We start from the raw sequence: 20,158 nt of genomic DNA on the forward strand, positions 1-20,158 counted from the left end.
CTTTTTTCTCCCCTTGATAGCCTCTTCTTCACTGGGCGCGAGTGGGTTTTATGCTCGCACTCGGGCCATTCCACACGGTGGAGAATGGCTTCCAGCGGCCCTCGGGGACCGCTCCACCTAGTCCTAGGCTCCAGCGCCCTCACCTGGCTGCTGCCGCGCCGGGCTCCACGGGCTCGGGTCTGCGTCTCCCAGAGCGGCCGCCAGAGCCCGCCCGGCTCCGGCCGGGGCGCGGCGCCCCCGCCCCACTTGGGCAGGGGGGGAGCTTCGGCGGGGGGCGGGTCGGTAGCGCGGGCGTCAGGGGCCCCGGGGAGGAGTCAGCCCCGGGCGGCCGGCCGAAGCCGCAGCTCGCTATAAAAGCCGCCGCTCCGGCGGGCGGCCGGGGAGCGCGGGCGAGCGCAGCGCGGTGCAGCCCTGCCAAGCTTGGCGAGCGCAAGCGGCACGGCGGGCGTCAGCGGCGGGACGCTTGGGGCCAGCGAGGCTGAGCGCGGCCGGAGGCTGAGACCAGCTTTCCCAGACGAACTACCAATCGGCTTGCCCACGTCCGGGGAGCTTGCTGGGCCCATCAGTGTGCTACCCGACCGCGCCGGCTGCTGCGCTCCTGGCCTACGAATCGTGGCACTGTCTCGGCTACCGACCCGGAGGTAAGGGGGCCAGGCCGGCGCGCCAGGGCTGCGCGGACTGCCCAGACTCAGAGGTACGGGAAGTTGGGGGGTATGGCACCTCCACCGGTGATAGGGAAAACGTTACTGATACTGGCTTCTGTTTGTCCACTCTATGCTGTTCATCCCGTCTCTGTCTGTCTGTCCTACCACGCGTCCGTTGATGGGTTCATGCCCTGTCCTCTGTGGGATTTCTCTGAGATCGTGTGATCCTTTGCAAGCAGCAGGTGCTGGGGGCGTCAATGTCTCCGGAGCGCATCCAGCAGGGGGGAAAAAAATCCCCGTTTTCTCCTGAATGGTTTGGGGGCTGGCATCCCGGGCAGTGTCTTGCAGAGGAGGGACTGCGCGGAGGGTCAGGTCGCGGAGTGCGGCCGACAAAGAGCCGGCTCACACTGTGCACTAGCGGGCGTACGCCTGGCAACAGGTCGGCGCCCTGCTGCTCTGCCTTCAGCACGGTCTTCCTTCTGGATTTCCCCGCTGCCTCCCGGCCCGCGAGCTCCCCAGCAGCGCTAGGCACCCAGAGTCGTGCTGGCACCACACCAGGTGAACGCAATTGAATGTTAGATAACACCAAGGCCCCTACTGATGTTTAGGCTGAGATTGCAAACTTGGCATCGTTGGAAGAGGGTTCGGGGGTCCCTGACACGGGACATCAGCTCCAAGAAAGGTCAAATTAGGTTAGAAAGAAAGGCAGGGACCTGGCGGAGCGCAGACGAAGGCCGTGGACAGGTCTCCAGTTCGCCGCTCTGGGAACCAGGGCCAGAGACATTCTGGAATGGACCCGGCGGGTTGCATGCGCTTTTGAGAAAGGAGCTCAGTGCGCCCAGGTCCTCCGCCGCAGACTCGCTGTCAGCGCACTAAGAGACCGCCGCGGTTCCTCAAGGGTGCAACGCTACTGCCGTCCCAGGCGCGCCGCCAGGAGCCGGGTTTGAGGTCCTGAGTCCTGCTCTGTCCAGCCAACGCTGCCCACAGGTGAGAACTCCCTTTTTAAACCAATCTTTTGATGTGTGAGCCAGTGCCTGGCTGCAGGCTGGGAGCGAGCCTCTCTCTCCATTCCGGCGGTCTGGAGCGCTATCCCCGGCGCGCCCCGGGGGCGGGAGCCGGCGGCTCTGCGTGCCCAGGCGCCGCGCCACCATGGACAGCTCCCAGCCGCTTCCTCCACTCCGGATCTGTGGCCCTGGGTCTCCCGGGGAAGTCGCGCGCTTTCCTCCCAGACCCAGGGACTAGGGGCGCAGGGCAGGAGGAATGGGACCACTAGTCTATGGGAGCTCTCGGTATCCTGTCCCGAGGCGACGAGCCACTCAGAGGATAGGGAATCTGTGGTTTGTGACCGGGTCCGAGAGCAGCCCGCAGCTGAGCTCTGTATAGGACTTCGGTATGGTGTCGCGAGGGGCTTCTCTGGCTTTTCTGCAGCACCACGAGACCCTCCAGGGTGTTATAACTGTGCGACGCGTAAGCATTGGACTGAGGCGGCGGGATGATGCCAGATCTGATTAGGGACTCCCCCCAACTGTTTTCTGCGCATGATATAGGGTCGTGTTCCGTTGTATTAAATTATTTAGTGAATATGGCACTGGGAGTCTTATTTGTTTCACAATTACAGTGACATCAGAACACGTTTATAGAGAATGTATTTGAATGCATTTGCAAAAGCAACTGTGCTGTTTTCTGATCCTAATCGTTTCCTCCCAGGTGCATAAGAAGCTCTTAAAGAAGCTTCCTTTGGGTCCTCTTTAGCCCAGTAGATGATACTTCAAGTTGGTTGCTTGGAAACAGTGTGGGGAGAACCCGTAGGGGTTAACCTGTGCAAATTAACCATCTCCCTTCTCCAGTTAGAAATGACATTGGCTGGGGCTCTTTGTTATCCTCACCTAAACAGAATGTGTATCGTCCTTCATTTTAAAATTGCAGGAAATTCACAAGATCTGCTTCTGTTTGTGACTGATGAAGGCTGATGGGGAGTAAAAACAATCAAGGATCTTTATTTATTGTTACTATTATTACTATTATTATTTGGAACAGCACTAATGACTTTCTGAAAGTCACTTAAGCACAACACGATCTACCTTGCAGAGTTGCTAATGAGAATCAAGGAGCATAATGTAAAGCGCTTCCATCAGTGCTGAGCACAGAGAAAGCTCTTAAAATCGTAGTTAATTGTAGGTATATTTTAAAGACAGTAGTGCACTTCTTTTGAATTATGTTCACCAGCCCTCGGCTCACTCTCCTAACCTCGTAATTGTTTGATAGGGATTCCAGCTCCACTTTGTATTCACGTTTAAGAACTTGTGGATGGAACTGATGAAAGTGCCGAAGTTGATTATAATGCTGGGGGAAAAAACCTTATTCAAAGATAAATAGAAGATTTTTGCATGAAACAAATCAGTTGCCTGTTTTTCCCACCTGTACCACTTGGAAGAAAGATAAAGTAAGTCATTTTCCAAATGTTGTCACAGCCCCCTGGTTGAGATGATCCATTCTTCTTGAGCCTTCTCTCAAAAGAATGCAGGATCTTCCAAGAAACCTCCTTGTCCCTGTTGGGGGTGAGGTTCCCAGGGGTATTGATGGCAAGGGACCTCCTATTTCTGGATTCCTGCAGGATAAAGTGGGGAGTCACTGCACCAGGGCAGCGCCTGGTCTAGGAAACCCCTGAGTGCTCGTTACCAGTCTGGAAGCACATTCCCCTGTGTTTGAACCTGGCTTGGCTGTGAGACTCTGACCACGATACCCGCTCTGCTTGGAGTCTCGCCACATATTTGGTCTCAGATAGATTTGAAGATTTGCCCCAGCTCCACCTCTGGGGTTCTGTCTGGTAGAAATCACTAATATGTGGCATACACCAAGAGTTTAGGTGATGCAGTTATAATGGGTCCAATCTTACAGCTAGACTTTTTTTTTTCACAAAAGTATGTGTGTATGTGTTTGTGTGTTTCTGCTTGCTTCACATTCTGGTGCTCTTAGGTTTTCTGTATTTTTTTTTTCTTATAGATCAGAAGTAATCTTCACTCCCTCCATCTGGAAGGAATGGAGCTGAAGGATGCAAGTCCACAGAAGCTGGGGGTCTCTCTGTGACTTTCGTCTACCTGGTGATGTGACTGGAGCAGGAGGACATGGGCCCTGGCTGACGTTGGTGTCCCAGCTCTCTTCTCTGACTCCCATGCAGTTCCGGTTTCTGGCACGCAAGACTTTCTGGTAGGAAAACTATTGAATGACAGAAACACTTTTGGAATCAAGGGTGAGGAAAGAGGGGAGGAACTGGCATGAGAGGCAGAGAGGGGTTCTTCAAAGATCTGTGGCATTCTGTCTGTTGCAGCAGTGTCTGGGTGGCCGGGGACAGACGGATCAAATAGCAAGAGTGGCATTCAGTGGGGAAAGGCTGGCGGGATGACAAGGGTGAATGCAGTTACTCTCAGCCTTCTTTGAAGCCTGCCGCTTAAGTGACCCGCTTTTCGTACCTTTTGTGGTATTGACAGAGCAGCACAGTTTGATAGGATAAATGCATTTTGCATTTGTAGTTAGAACTCAAAAGAGAAATACAGGAATTCCCTTTGTGGCTCATCGGGTTATGAACCCAACTAGTATTCATGAGGACGTGGGTTCCATCTCTGGCCTCGCTCAGTGAATTAAGGATACAGCATTGCCGCAAGCTGAGACATAGGTTGAAGATGCAGTTCTGATTTGATTCCTGGCCTGGGAACCTCCATATGCCACAGGTGTGGCTGGAAGGAGAAACAAACACACAAACAGAGAGAGAAATACAAACATATGGCTTGGGATCCTAAAGGGAACAAAGTTATGTTTGTGGGTCGCATCCACAAGGATCTCACATCCATCATCAATCTAGGCTACACCTCTCTTTCCATATGATGGCAAATACCCAGATGTTTGATCTCATTCAAGTAACGGATCATCGTCTCCTTTTGAGGTTTTTTTTTTTTTTTTTAAGTCATTATATGGAGGCCACTCAGTTTCTTTTGAACAGTGAACAGAATATCCTGTATCTGGTTAGGTTAGTAGGAGGTTAGGATGGTAATGGGTGTGGAGGGAGACGTCCAGTACTGAGTCCATTTTTACTGTTTCTCTGGCTGATCAGCTGTGCCCTGAGCATCCTTTCCCAAGAGCCTGGCACATGGAAATTTTGTTAAATTGGCTAGATCTAGGGTGCCTGCCTGTCATAGTGCTCTTCTTAATATCTGCCACCCTAGCCTCTCTGTAGGTTCCCTGTCCTGCTTTTTCCTCTGTCTGCTTTGGTGCCAGGCTTCATTCAAACTTGGCTCTTCAGAAGGAAGCCTGCATGCAGAGAAATGTCATCAAATATACATTTGCTTTCAGCTTAGTTCCCTCTGTGCCAGGAAACAGCTTCCCCACCCAGAGGGAACAGAGCTGCCACTCTCGCCAACCCTTGTTATTTTCCAGGACCCCTCTCTAGGCTCAGCCTGGCTCCAGGCATCTGAATCCATCCTTTGCTTCCCACCCCCTGCAGGTGAGGGAGCCCTCGGGGGGCCCAGGCAGCCAGCCTCCCCCACTGGCACTCTCTCTGAACAAGTTTCCTTTCCCCAGCTCCGGACAGTCTGGCTCCTTCTTGGGGAAATTGCTGAGGCGTTATCTTTCAATCTTCTGCAAGGGCAACCACACGATAGATGTAACTTGGGTTTAAAGTGTTTTGACCAGACAACTGCTTTTGAAAATGCCGTGTATTTTTTTCCCTTAGCTGTCCATAGAAGAGCTCAGCCATTAAGCATTTAAAAATATTTTTTTATTATAGTCGATTTGCAATGTTCTGTCAATTTCTGCTCTACTGCAAAGTAAGCCAGTTACACACACACATATATATACACATTCTTTTTCTCACATTATCTTCCATCACGTTCTGTCATAAGTGATGGATATAGTTCCCTGGGCTATACAGCAGGACCTCATTGCACATCCATTCTAAATGTAGTAGTTTGCATCTACTAACCCCAAACTCCCGGTCCGTCCCACTCCCTTCCCCTCCCCCTTGGCAACGCAAGTCTGTTCTCTATGTCATTAGGCATTTTGTGTTACAGAGAAGGCACGGCCGGAAGCTGATCCTTCTGGCATGTGAAATATCTGTGTTGGACTATTGCCTCTCCTGTTTCTGGACATCATGCGGGGGCAAGAGGGCTGTAGTTTTCTCCAAGAGCCTGCTGCACTCTTCAGCCTTTGCTGGAGTCAGGAGTTCATGCTGTTGGCCTTAGACTTCCTGGCTATAAGGCATGGACCCAGCCTGTGGGACTGAGGAAAGTACAGTGGCCGGTGCTTTTTTAGACGTGAATATGCAAACAGATCGCAGGGGAACTTGTCAGAATGCAAGTTCTGATTGGACAGACCTGCCTGAGCATCTCTGTTTCTAAAAGCTCCCAGGTGATGCTGCTCATCCATGGGGCTCCCTTTTGGTTGCCAGGGCCAACATCTTGGCTGACCTTCTGTGATGCTAACTCAACCCTTTTTGCTGTAAATTAAGTCCATTTCTGATGTCCAAGTAGATGGAGCCCAGCTGGCCTGCATCCTCCTAGTGACCTTATAACCACCCTTCAAATTCTTGGAGATAATTATTGTCGCTCCTAAGCTGTCTTATCAGTAGACTAAATATGTTGACCCCCTTTGAGTTTCCCTTTTTCCCTGTCATAATAAATTCTCCAAAGCTCTCTGGACCGAGTTACTTTTAAGTGCAAGACCATTGTGCGAATGGCAATTTATCTTTGCCTGGCAGAGGCATTTGAAAGTAATTTTGGTAGTATTAAGAGATCACTTGCGGAATTTCATCTCACTCTGGTTCCAGACACTGAGAATGCGTGTTTACATTTAAACAACTTTACTCCATCTCTCTTCTTTTTTGGGGGGTGGGGGGAACCTGAACATGAAATTTAAGGCTTGATGAACTCCCTCCGCTGTCCTCCCCATGGCATTCCTGTAGGGATGAGCTGGTCATCAGAGATGCACCCTGGTCAGCTCAAGAGGCAGGTGTGTGGTTGCATCCGGTCACCCACTGCCACATTCCAGAAGTGGGGAAGAAATTGAATACAATATTTTGATCATCTACAGGACAGATCCTGAGTTTAGCTGAATGTGGAGGCATGGCTGAATAAGTGATCTCTGCTCTCCAAAGCTAACAGTCTAGTGGGAGGAACAGACATTAAAGTCAGCAGTTGCCAGAGTTTTCATTGAGGCTCAGTGGGTTAAGAACCCAGCTAGTCTCCATGAGGATGTGGGTTTGTTCCCTGGGCTCACTCAGTGGGTTAAGGATCTGGCGTGGCCACAAGCTGTGTTGTCGGTCACAGGCACAGCTCGGATCCTGAGTTGCTGTGGTGTACGCCAGCAGCTGCAGGTTCAATTCAACCCCTGGCCTGGGAACTTCCACATGCGCAGGTGTGGCTCTGTTAAAAAAGATTAAAAAAAAAGTCAGCAGTTGCTATTCAGTGTGACAGGGGCTAGGACAGATGGTTCAGGAAGAGTGGTGGCAGGGGGCCTGCTGGGGAAAGGCAAAGCCAAAGGGACATTCCAGGAAGCGTCGCAGAGAAGGGTCATGAGAAAGGTTTTTCAAGAAGGGTTACCAGGAGCCGACAGGGATTTTTCTGGTGGAGCAGATGTGGGGAGTGGAGCTCAGAAGGCATTCTGTACAGACAGGCGGCCGTGGGGAAAGATCCAGAAGCACAGACAAGCCTGAACCTCTCATTGCGTGCAATTCCTTGGGTGCACAAAGCTCTGTACCTGCCCAAGTTCATGTGCTCTCTTACCCGCCCAGACCTTGGGCTCTACCCAGCCAACAAGAAAGGCTTTCTGGGCAGCTCTAGGTCTCCGGGGCCTTTCATCTCTTGGATTTCAAATTACTTTATAAAATAATTTTATATGGGAGTTCCCATTGTTGTGCAGCCGAAACAAATCCAACAACCATGAGGTTGCAGGTTCAGTCCCTGGCCTCGCTCAGTGGGTTAAGGATCCAGCGTTGCCATGAGCTGAGGTGTAGGTTGCAGATCCTGCGTTTCTGTGGCTGTGGTATAGGCTGTGGTATAGGCTGGCAGCTGTAGCTCCAGTCCGACTCCATATACCGTGGATGCTGCCCTAAAAAAGCAAAAAAAAAAAAAAAGATAATAATTTTATGGTTTAAAATTACTTTATAAAATACTTTTTCCATAGAATCTTGCTAAATCCAGTCTCTAAACCAGGTAAAAAGTGGCTGTGACTGAGAAGGAGTAGGGGGTTGAATTTTGTCTTGAGCTCCCCATCCCAAGGGATGGCACAGAGCTCTGGGGGTTCCAGGAGCACAGTTTGGAAATCCCGCCCTAGAGTATTTCCTTTTGCTTTTGGCAGTCTCATTAAGAAAGAGCATTATCTTAGTTTTATCGTGGTTTGTCTTGCTAGGTCTTCCAAACATTCTGAATGTCTTGCTGGCTTTTGGTGTCAACAGGTTTCAATGAAAAGAAACCAGAATTATCCTGTGTGTGACAAGCTAACAAATTCAGGGAGCACAGGCTACTGTGGGAAAGGATATATATGCACGGGCCAGGGCAGAAAACTCTACCTGTAGCTGACCATTGGTGGAGGCAAAAGAGCTGTGAGCTTTTTGCAGAAATGGGCTTTTTTTTTTTTGAGTTCCCATTGTGGCTCAATAGGTTAAGGACCCGGCATTGTCTCTGTGAGGATAAGGGATCTATCCCTGTCCTTGCTCAGTGGGTTAAGGATCCAGTGTTGTCACAAGCTGTGGCGTAGGTCAAAGCTGCAGCTCCAATTGGACCCCTAGACTGGAAACTTCCATGTGCCACGGGTGCGGCTATAAAACGAAGAAAGAAAGAGCTTTTTATTTTTGACCTTGTCAATCTATCTTGTCTAATCTTCTAAGACTTTTCAGATTCTAGAAAAGCTGGCAAGAAAAAAAAAAGAAGCCTATTTCTAAGGCATAAGACTCAACAAATTCTACCCCGAATCAGGCCTCCCTTTTCATCCGTGTCAAGTAGCCACATTCGAAGGCAGGATGTTTTTGAGTGTGTGTTTTGAAAAGGGACTGTAAGCCAGAAAGCCTAAGAATGGAAACGTTCCACTGGCCCTGGGTGAGGCAGGAAGTTCCAGTTGGAGCTGAGGCCGTGTGCATCTTCAAAAAACTCTCTTCCAGGGAGTTCCCGTCATTAATGAATCCGGCTAGGAACCATGAGGTTGCGGGTTCGTTCCCTGGCCTTGCTCAGTGGGTTAAGGGTCCGGCATTGCCGTGAGATGTGGTGTAGGTTGCAGACGCAGCCCAGATCCCACGTTGCTGTGGCTCTGGCGTAGGCTGGTGGCTATGGCGCCAGTTGGACCCCTAGCCTGGGAACCTCCATATGCCGTGGAGCGGCCCAAGAAATGGCAAAAAGACCCCCCCCCCCAAAAAAAAAACTCTCTTCCAGGAGGAAAGTGATCCTTGGAATGGGACGGCGCCCTGAGGGAGCCCGGCCCCTCACTGATCGGTGGTCTTTGTCCTCAGAAAGGGATCTGAAGAACTCCCTCTGGGCCCAGAGCCAGCTCTAAAAACATGATCCTATGACTGATGTGAGGTGATGAAAGTAAGGCATGTTCAGTCTAGAGAACCTCACGGGGTGTGGGAGGAACCCGATGGAAGGAAGGGCACCCTCCAGGACGGGGGCTTGCTCTGTTTGCCAGGCCAAAAACCCGTGGAACTGGGCAGTGTCAGGGAGGGCTGGAGAGGAGCTGGTGATCAGTGGCCTCGCTCCCCATGTCCAGACATTGTGGCATCAACCCCTATTGCTTTGGAAACTGGAACACTCTCCGCTATGAACTTGACTCCCGAACCCTGGGGATTCAGCTGCTGCTGCTGCTTTTTTTTTTTTTTTTTTTTTTCCCTTTTTTGGCCTCCCCCCGGCATATGGAGTTCCCAGGCCAGGGATCAGATCTGAGCCACAAGTGCGATCTAAGTCACAGCTGCGGCAACGCCAGATTCTTAACCCACGGTGCCAGGCTGGGGATTGAACATGTGTTCCTGCGCTCCCAAGATACTGCCCTTCCCATTGCGCCTCAGCGGGGAACTCCAGGATTCGGCTCCTTGCTTCCTAGGGCTGGATTTGGGCTGGCTCCCAGGTCACCCTGATCTTTTGGGAGACAGGTGACCAAAGACACGGATTCCCTAAATGCCACAGGACCATCTGGGAGGTGGCCCGTGGCGAGCCAGAGCTTTCCACTTGGAAGTAATGGCTGCAGCCCGGCTCTCACCATAGTCCTCAACCTATGGAGCCAGCATGTGCCCTCCTTCTCTCCACTCCCCTGAGGGGGCATCGGTACCCGCACGTGGGCAACGAGGACAGTGATGCACAAGAGTACAGAGCTGGTACAGGACAACAGCTTGGGTGTCTGTCAGCTCTTGGCCCAATGCATCACCCATCTGCCCTCTTTCCAGGACTCTTGTCCTGGTGTGCAGGGGCGGGGGTGGGGTGGGGGGGGCTGTTCTTCCCAGCTTGGTCTCCTCCAAGCCCCCAAATTCCTGGGTCTCCAGAGCCTCCTGTGCAGACCGTGGACCTGCAGAGCTGTTTTCCTGCCAGTAAAGAACTACAAGAATGAACCTCAAAAGAATTGAGCTGGGGAGCAGATTTAGGCAAACCGTTAAATTTTTTTGTTTGTTTTAAAAACCAACTGGTGGTTTATGAGGAGCCTGTTTCAAAGCTGACTGTTACAGCCGCTGAGTAATTCACTCGTATGTTAATTTTCCAAAGGTTTGGGTTTAGGAAAACCTCAAACATCGTGGCTAAGTACTTTTCCTTTCCTTTAAAAATTGTGTTGATTTTTGGAGGAATTTAATCCATATGTTTCAGATCTATTTCCATGTTACTCAGCAGAAGTTGTTTTTCACCCAACATTGCCAAGCCATGAGTGTGCCTTGCTACTTTCTCTCCCCCTCCCACGCCGTCCCTAAGCCTCACCTCACAGGGGCTCACAGCTGAGCCCCAGGCTTGTGACTGGTTGATTCCATCCTTAGCCTTTTGTGAGACACAAGCAAATATAGGCACTGGAGGCAAAAAGAAAAAACCAATAATACTGATTCTGGCTTTAAAAAAAATTTTTTTTTTGCCTTTTTTTTTTTTTAAACAGCTGCACCTGTGGCACATGAAAGTTCCCAGGCTAGGGGTTGAATTGTAGCTGCAGCCACTAGCCTACACTATAGCTCTAGCAATGCCAGATCCAAGCCGCGTCTGCGACCTACACCACAGCTCACACCAGATCCTTAACCCACCGAGCGAGGCCAGGGATCAAACCCACATCCTCATGGATCCTAGTTGGGGGTCATTAATCACTGAGCCATGAAGGGAGTTCCTAAAAAATGTTTGATATTAGATTCATTATTGATTTGGGGCATTAATTTGGGCTTGTTATTATTTACTTATTTAAATTTTTTACAGTATAGTTGATTTATAATGTTCTGTCAGTTTCTGCTGTGCAGTATAGTGACCCAGTCATACATATACATACATTCTTTTTCTCACATTATCCTCCATCATGTTCCATCACAAGTGACTAGATCGAGTTCCCTGTGCTATACAGCAGGACCTCATTGCTTAGCCACTCCAAATGCAATCGTTTGCATCTATTAACCCCAAACTCCCGGTCCATCCCACTCCCTCCCCCTCCCCTCATCAACCACAAGTCTGTTCTCCAAGTCCATGAGTTTGTTTCTTTTCTGTAGTAGGTTCATTTGTGCCGTATAGTAGATTCCACATATAAGCGATACCATATGGTATTTGTCTTTCTCTTTCTGACTTTATTCACTTAGTATGAGCGTCTCTAGTTCCATCCATGTTGCTGCAAATGACATTATTTTGAGCTTTTTAATGGCCGAGTAGTATTCCATTGTGTACATATACTGCATCTTCTTCATTCATCTGTGGATGGACTTTTAGGTTGTTTCCATGTCTTGGCTATTGTGAAGAGTGCTGCAGTGAACATAAGGGTGCATGTGTCTTTTTCAATGAACGTTTTGTCCAGATATATGCCCAGGAGTGGGCATATGCTGGGTCATATGGTAGTTCTATATTTAGTTTTGTGAGGTCCTTCTATTCTGTTTTCCATAGTAGTTGTACCAATTTACCTTTTCCCCAACAGTGTAGGAGGGTTCCCTTTTCTCCACATCCTCTCTAGCATTTGTTCTTCGTAGACTTACTAATGATGGCCATTCTGACCCAAGTGAGGTGTGGTACCTCACTGTAGTTTGATTTGCATTTCTCTAATGATTAGCGAAGTTGAACATTTTTTATGCAATTTAGATTTTTAAAATTTTATTGATTTATTTATTTTTCTTTTTGCCTTTTCTAGGGCCGCTCCTGCAGCATATGGAGGTTCCCAGGCTAAGGGTCTAATTGGAGCTGTAGCCGCTGGCCTACACTGCAGCCACAGCAATGCCAGATCTGAGCCGCGTCTGTGACCTACACCACAGCTCATGGCAACGCTGGATCCTTAACCCACTGGGTGAGGTCAGGGATCGAACCCGAAACCTCATGGTTCCTAGTCAGATTCGTTAACCACTGTGCCACGATGGGAACTCTGAAATTTAGATTTTTAAAAAAATGTTGCATTGCAGCATGAGTTATATTGATGACTGAGTTTTTGATGATTTCTTCAATTTTGCACCCTGCCCCCGACCGACCTCCTCCAGGGCTCATTCCTTTTGAGAGGTCAGGGTCCTCTCCATCAATGCTGCTTCTGCGGAGATATTTTCTGATGCAGAGATCAGTACCACACACAGGCAGGCCAAATTTGCTGATGCTAAAGGCACCTCCGACTCTTAACTTACCTGTTGATTTGAATTGGAGGTGTAGGAGTCTTAGGGAAAGTGGAGTCAGGAGATGTGTGTGTCTCTTCATCCCTTCTTTGTGTTTACCTTGTTTTTTAGGGCTTGCTTTCTTTTTTTCTTTCTGAGAAGGAAAGAATTGTGATGTTTCATGGTAGAATGTCTTGCCAATTACACTGGGCTGATGTGTCACTACATCTGTGATTTCTTAGGAAGCCACAGAGTTCATCAGATTTCTCAATCCAGTTCCTGGTAACAAAAGAGAAAGCAGTTGTAGGATTTGGGCTTTGGAAGTTCCATATGCAAGGATTTCTTCTCATTTACATGATTTCCTAGAAATGAAAATGTATAGCCACCTCGGTGATGTCTATTCGTTTCACAGCTTTGCAGAAAAGTTTTGCGTTTTCTCTGACCACCTAAGGGGGGATTGTGTATATACATGGGCTTTCCAGCTGGTGGAGCTTAAATCTGTTTTACATTTTTTAATTATGGGGCCAAGTTGCTACAAATGGTAACATATAAACATACCCTGGGATTTTTCTGAGAATGACCATGTGACGAAGTTCATTTTTATTTTAAACACTCCCCCCCCCACACAGTGACTTTAAATATGAAGCTGTTTTTAATATAGAAAAAAGATGATGCTTCCATTGAATCTTGCTTAATAAGCGTGCACTTGAGCTTCTGAAAGCTCTGCGAAGTTTAAGGACTTCACTTTTCCAAGTTCAAGGGGAAGAGAGAGGGTGAGAGTCACACTTTGGGGTGTATCTGGTTCACTTGGGGTCCTTTGGTGAACTTTCTGGGAAATTTGGGGCACGAGGCTAGGGTTCCCCTCAGTGAGGAGCACGGGGCCAGCTTCCATCTTAGCCACTCTGGGGACAAGACAGTCATTTCTTCATCCAAATCTCAGAGGCAGAGACTCTTTTCCAGTCTCTTCTATTCCCAAGGCCAGCACATAGTAGGTCCTCAGCTATTAGTTAAATGTACAAATGCATGAGTCCTGCATCTGATGCTCCACCCCACCTGCATTACATACTTTTATTGCTAGAATAAACTTGATGCCAAGTCCTGTGTACTCTGCTCTGGGAACCGATGAAATCAGAGCCTGCCAGGTACCTTCTCAGAGATCTATACTCTGCTGGCCCAGTGGTTACTCCTATCATTATTATTATTACTTTTTTTGCTTTTTATTTAGGGCCGCACCCATGGCACATGGAGGTTCCCAGGCTAGGGGTCGCATTGGAGCTGCAGCCGCCAGCCTCCACCACAGCCACAGCAACATGGGATCCGAGCCCCGTCTGCGACCTTCACCACAGCTCATGGCAACGGCGGATCCTTAACCCACTGAGCAAGTCCAGGGATCGAACCCACAACATCATGGTTCCTAGTCGGATTTGTTTCCACTGAGCCACGATGGGAACTCCTCCTCATTATTATTAAGATCCAGAGCTTATTGAGCGCTTACTGGATTCAGGCGCCATGCAAAGAACTTTAGCTGCATCGCCCCAGGTGATCCTTCTGAGCACTCTGCACAAGGCATCAGGTCACTGGCCTAGGTGTGATGGAGTTGGAATTGGGACCCAAGTCTGTGGGAGTCCAGAAGCCCATGCCCTGAATAATGCCTCATGTTATTTCATTCTTAAATATTCAGACAGCATGTTTAGAGGAATACTGTAATTCACCGTGAAGCAGTTTGAAAATAATTGTAAGCCAGACACACTTATTGATTCACCAATTCTTTCTGGACGCCCGGGGCTCAGAAATGACTCCATGGCTTCTGGCTGCAATGGAGAAGCTCGTTGAGGACAGACAAACATTGAGCTACTTAGAGTCTGCGCTGTAAGGCAGGTGTGAATAAGGAAGCACTACGGATTGATGAGAAGTAACTGTGGGGAAAGAGACCAGGCGTCATGGAGGAAGTGTTATTTGATTGGGCCTTAAGGAGAGTCCAGGTTTTTTGCTTGTTTGTGTGTGTGTGTGTTTTGTTTTTCAGAGCCGCACCTGTGGCATATGGAGGTTCCCAGGCTAGGGGTCCAATCGGAGCTGCAGCTGCCAGCCTACATCACAGTTACAGCAACGCCAGATCCAAGCCGCATCTGCGACCTACACCACAGCTCTCACGGCAACACCGGATCTTGAACCCACTGAGTGAGGCCAGGGGTCGAACCTGTATCCTCACGGGTCCGAATTGGGTTTGTTACCGCTGAGCTACAACTGGAACTCCGGGAGAGTCCGGTTTGCTGACCAGAGAAGGGAGGGTTAGGAAGGCAGGAGGGGCCTGAACTAAACCTAGAGGATCCAAAAGACAGATATTTGGGAGGAGGGCCTGGGAGTTCCCTGTGGCTGGAAATGATATCTTAAAAGTGGGGCGAGGTAGTGATGGTCCTTAAAAACTGAGTTAAGACATTTGTCTTTTTTTTTTTTTTTGTCTTTTTTGCTATTTCTTTGGGCCGCTCCCGTGGCATATGGAGGTTCCCAGGTTAGGGGTCGAATCAGAGCTGTAGCCACCGGCCTACGCCAGAGCCACAGCAACGTGGGATCCGAGCCGCGTCTGCAACCTACACCACAGCTCACGGCAACGCCGGATCGTTAACCCACTGAGCAAGGGCAGGGATCGAACCCGCGACCTCATGGTTCCTAGTTGGATTCGTTAACCACTGCGCCACGACGGGAACTCCAACATTTGTCTTTTAATGTAAGTAACTTTGATGAGGGGAGGCGGACTTTAGAGCATTGTTCTTGGTGGCAGGTGGCTTGAGTCGGGCTTGCGTTCCTCAATCCTGCGGGTGGTGTTCTTGGCAGGAATCCCTTCCAGAATACAGTCTTCAAGTGGGAATGTAGCTCCTAGGGCCCAGCCAAGGCCGTCAGGAAAGCTGTGCTGCCTAAAGCGAATTGTTGGTGCTAGGTGACAGGGCAGGAGGTAGAGAACGTTACCTTGGAAACGTTTCAGGGATCTTGGGGCCTGAGGTCTGGTCCCTCTGCAAGGAGACCTCCAAGTCTTGGTGGACAATTTCCTGAGACCCATCATCCCAAGCCTCAGGGGTTATCCCCCCATGTTGGCCGTGTGCCTGTTCTGTCTCTAGTCTCCGTGTGGGGACATCAGGGTTTGCATCTTCATCCTGTGGCCTTTGCACTGATTTTTTTTTTTTTTTGTAATCACCTTCATAATTCTTCACAAATTCTTGGGCAAATTCCTGACTGCTTTGTTTGACGAACCTGCCACAGAGGGAGTGGAAGGAATGTGAGCAAAAGGGATAGGATTTTTGTGGGAGACACACCTTTAGAAAGGAGAGAGTCATCAGCTTGAAGGAGGCGAGTTCAGCTCCAAGAGTCCAGCTTAACTGGATGAAAGAGAGTCTCGGAACACGATCTGGCCTGCACAGGTGCCAGGGTGACCCTCCACAGACTTCATCCCTTCCCTGCACTGTAGCTGCAATGAGGCATCAGACGATTTCCATGAAGGAAACCCATCCACAGATTTTCTCCCGGTATGGCCTCTGTGCCCAGAACCTTATGTGGTTCTACAGCAAATCTAACAGTGCCCATCAAATGACAAGAGGATGGAGACGTGGCTGAGGCCTGGGGCTCTGTCCTATGACACAAAGGCCTTGGTTTCGGTTCAGATCACCCATGTGTCCAAGACGGTTGTAATCAGATGAGCAGAGAGAACTATGAAGGAAGTATTTCAGGAATGACTCCTGTAGATTTTGCTGACTGCAAAATAAACTGCTTTCCGTATTCTTTCCTCATCAGGTTCTCAAGCACATTAGCTGCTCTTTTCCTTGGTTTCTAAGAATGTTAGAGCTGGTGCAATGAGCTGAAAAGGGGCCTGAGCTTTGGAGCCCCACAGACCTCACCGCCCGTCTGCCTCTCCCACTGATGAGCTGTGTGACTTTGGACATGTCCCTTCACCTCTTGGTGCCTTAGTTGTTTATCTGCCCCCTAAAATGGGATGATTGTGTGTTATTCTGAGAATAATCCATGGCAAACAATTGTAAAATAATACAGGGCAAATGTCTTGCAGTTGTGACCTGGCACACACGAGGCACGCGGAATGGCTTGTCTCTTCCATTTGTCCATATACTTGGTAGAATTCGTAGATATTTTAAGCAGAGAGGGCGCTATTGTAATGTCTGGGGGACGTTTTCAAACTTTGGTAAACTAAGGGCAGTCTCCCCTCCTGCAGCCACCACTGGGATGGCCCAGGCATGTGCTCCAGAGGTCGAGTACAGAGGAAAAGATTGTGTGGGGAGTTCAGCACCCCTGGGAGCAGGGACCGGGTTCTCCTTGCTCACATTGCTGAATGGAGCTGCTGCTGAACACACATGTATGCATGAATGACACGAAAACTTTTTAAACATTCGATTGAAGTATAGTTGATATATAATGTGTTAGTTTCAAGTGTATTGAGAAGTGTCAGATATATATATATATATACACACACATATATGTATACATGTATATGTGTATAAATGTATATGTATTTTTCCGCCATAGGTTATTGTAAGAAGCTGAATTTAGTACCCAGTACGGGAGGTCCTTGTTGTTTATCTCTTTTATATACAGTAGTGTGTATCTGTTAATCCCAACTTCCTAATTTATCCCTCTCCCCTCTTTCCCCTTTGGTAACCATAGTGAACAAATGCTATTTTGAAGGAAAAGCTACTCCCTGGCATTTCCTGCCCCTGGGATATACCACCTGGGCTAGCAGACCAGTGATGGTAAGATGAAGTGGTGCCAATGGAGAAGGAGAGAGGTGGATGGACCCAGCTGGTGTTTAGGAGACATGATGGAAAGAACTGGGTGGTGATTTGGACACAGTGTGAGGGAGAGGGAGGTGTCTTGCACCAGGTTTGGGAGCTGAGCACCTGGGTGGATGCTGGGAAGACTGGAGAAAGTTTAGGTTGCAGGTATAATTCCAGATGCCAAGGGGCATGGCAGGCAAGAACCCTTGAATCTTTTCAACGGGGGTTATTTGTTGCTTTAAAAATATCAATTACTTTAGGGAGTTCCTGTCGTGGCTCAGTGGTTAACGTATCCGACTAGGAGCCATGAGGTTTTGGGTTCGATCCCTGGCCTTGCTCGGTGGGTTAAGGATCCAGCGTTGGCATGAGCTGTGGTGTAGATCACAGACGCGGCAGCTTGGATCCTGCATTGCTGTGGTTGTGGTGAAGGCCAGCGGCTATAGCTCTTATTTGACCCCTAGCCTGGGAACCTCCTTATGCTGCAGGTGCGCCACCCCCCAAAAAAAATGCCAAAAAAATTACCATGGAGTGTTTAATGATTATCTCTGAGGATAAGGTATGAAATAGCTTCTGTTCCATTTTGCAATTTATTACTTCAATTATTCAGTTTGTACCAGAAAGTATTTTCATAAAGAGATGTTTTTCCCCCTATAACCCTTTTAAAACACCCTTTAAACAGACATGAGCAAGGATTTTAATTAGAGACCTGGGTCGGCTTCTCTTTGCTGATTACACGCAGACTGTAGAGTGCTTTATAAAGGGATAGGACTGCAGCAGAATTCAGTGTCCCTAACGTATACCCTCAGTGGGTTCGTTTTTCATCCTGGAGAGCTCTGATTGAGAACTTGAAACCCAAGATGTCCTAAAAGGAGAATGCCAGGAAATGAATGAACAGGCTAAAAGTCCTCTGGATGAAACGCCCTTATCACAGGACTTTGGTGCATGCTCTGTGTCCCACTTACGTGGGTGATAAGCCAGCAATGCATTTATCAGTCTGACTTGTTTATTGAAAAAAGAGACCGGGGGCTTGAAGCTTTGAGTCAGTGCCAAGTGAATCAATACAGCCAAGAGATATTACGTTTGCTTGGCCAGTTTATTCAGCAAACACATATTAATCAACCCCTCTACACCAGGCCCAGAGAGTACCAAACTCCATAATTCATGCTCCTACCTTACAATCTGGAGGGGGGGGTCATGTGAGGGAGGGCGAATAATAAAACACTCTGCGTCCATACGAGGCACAGAATGGGCAGCGAAGTGAGAGAACTCCATTATTCCTGGAGGACTTAATTAATGCTTGATTTGAACCCCTTGAAACATAGCAAGAATCTGTCAATGAGAGAAGGGCTCTGTGGCCCCAGGGAGATCAGACAGTGTGGTTCATGAAAGGAGTTACCAGCAGTTCGGAGTGGCTAGCGTGTGTGGATAAAGTCAAACAGGGTGAAAGAGGAAGCTTTGGGGAGTTCCCGTTGTGGCTTAGTGGGTTAAGAATCTGACTAATATCCATGAGGACACAGGTTCGATCCCTGACCTTGCTCAGTGGGTTAAGGATCCTCCAGTGTAGGACAGCAGCTGCTGCAGGTGCAGCCCTTTGGAAAAAAAAAAAAAAAGGCTTTGAAATGAAAGATGCCCAGAGACAGTTCTCTCTTCCCTATCTTCCGTTCTGGTTATTTGGTAAATATTTTCATGTAGTCCAATCTGTGAATCATTTCCTTCTTGACTTCTGTCAGTGTACATTTCTCGAGTCTTCTGGTGGTCCTAAGAATTGACTTTGAAGCTCCTTGACCTGTCTGGAATTTATTCCAGGACATGGTGCCAAGAGAGAGTCTAACTCAGTTTCTCCCTCAATCTGCCAATCTGTTATCCAAGCACCGTTTTATTGAACAAGCTCCCCTTTATCCGCTGGTTTGCGCCGCCCGTGAAAGCTTAGCTGATCCAGTTACCAGCGGGTAGATGACAGGAATGCGATAAGGCTAGCGTGGCAGGAATTCAGCCAGACATTCGATCTGACCATCTGGGCGGACTTCAGAGCCTGCATCTCAGTGGACCAGGCCTGGCTGTGTCTCCAAGGCTCTGGCCGTTCTGCTCTGAGAATTTAGCCAAATGAGGACCAGTCTGGTGGCACACTGGGCCACTTGCCCATGTGAACTTTCTATCCAGGCAGTCCAGGGGCAGCGCTGCAGGAGGAGCTCAACAATTCCTCCCTGGGGAGGGTGGTCATCTCTGTGTCCCAGTGAGTCAAGGCTTGGGCGTAACCATCCACTGGGGCTCCCATGAATGCCTGGATTATGGAAGCCCTGGTCCAGAGGGAACAGCATTCTGAGCATCGTGTGCAGTTTCTTCCACAAAATGCAGGTTTACACACAAACAGTGGAAGGAAGTGTGTTTCTAGCCTGTGTTGAAGAGGTAGCTGAAGTGACTCCCCCATTCTCTGGGTTCCCAGAACACCTCTGGGATTACAGACCCTATGAGTTATATGACTGGATTCCATTCCCCACTCCCCCAACTGGAGGCTCACGTCTTATTTATTTATAGAGCCTCGGGTCTGCTGTAGGATGTGAGAGACTCCCTGCCTGCGACCTTTATGGAATGAATGAATGAATGATGATTGAATGGTGGCTGGCTTTTCCTTATCTTCCCACACACAGCTGGACTACTTAATACTTGTTGTGGCCACTTCTTTTAAACTGCCGGGCTTTCTCTTTAATAAAATCCTGGGAAAAACTTGACTTTAATGTCATCTTACTTGAGGATGACTTCCTAATTCTAGACTTTTAATTATCCTCAAAGACATGTCATAGTCACACTCTTGAGTCATCTTTACCAACCCTATTTTCAAAACCTTACTTTGTACCAGAGTTAGAGAAGAAAGTCTCATTTGAAAAAGATCTGCAAGGTGATTGAGATTCCTACCAATTCTGATCTTATTTGCAAGATGTGTAGGGGCAAAAACATTGAGTATATTTCCT

General features: G+C 48.7%; 1 protein-coding gene across 1 annotated transcript in view; it reads left to right on the top strand.

Moving 5' to 3' along the window:
* The first annotated feature begins 392 nt into the window (after positions 1-392).
* CEMIP (cell migration inducing hyaluronidase 1) overlaps positions 393-20,158 on the top strand; it is a 168,945-nt gene continuing 149,179 nt past the window's right edge. Inside the window, exon 1 of the mRNA XM_047795501.1 lies at positions 393-641. The gene's annotated coding sequence lies outside the window, so the exon portion shown is untranslated. The remainder of the gene's footprint in view (positions 642-20,158) is intronic.

The sequence above is a fragment of the Phacochoerus africanus genome, chromosome 9, assembly GCF_016906955.1.
Source record: "Phacochoerus africanus isolate WHEZ1 chromosome 9, ROS_Pafr_v1, whole genome shotgun sequence".
Classification (NCBI taxonomy): domain Eukaryota; kingdom Metazoa; phylum Chordata; class Mammalia; order Artiodactyla; family Suidae; genus Phacochoerus; species Phacochoerus africanus.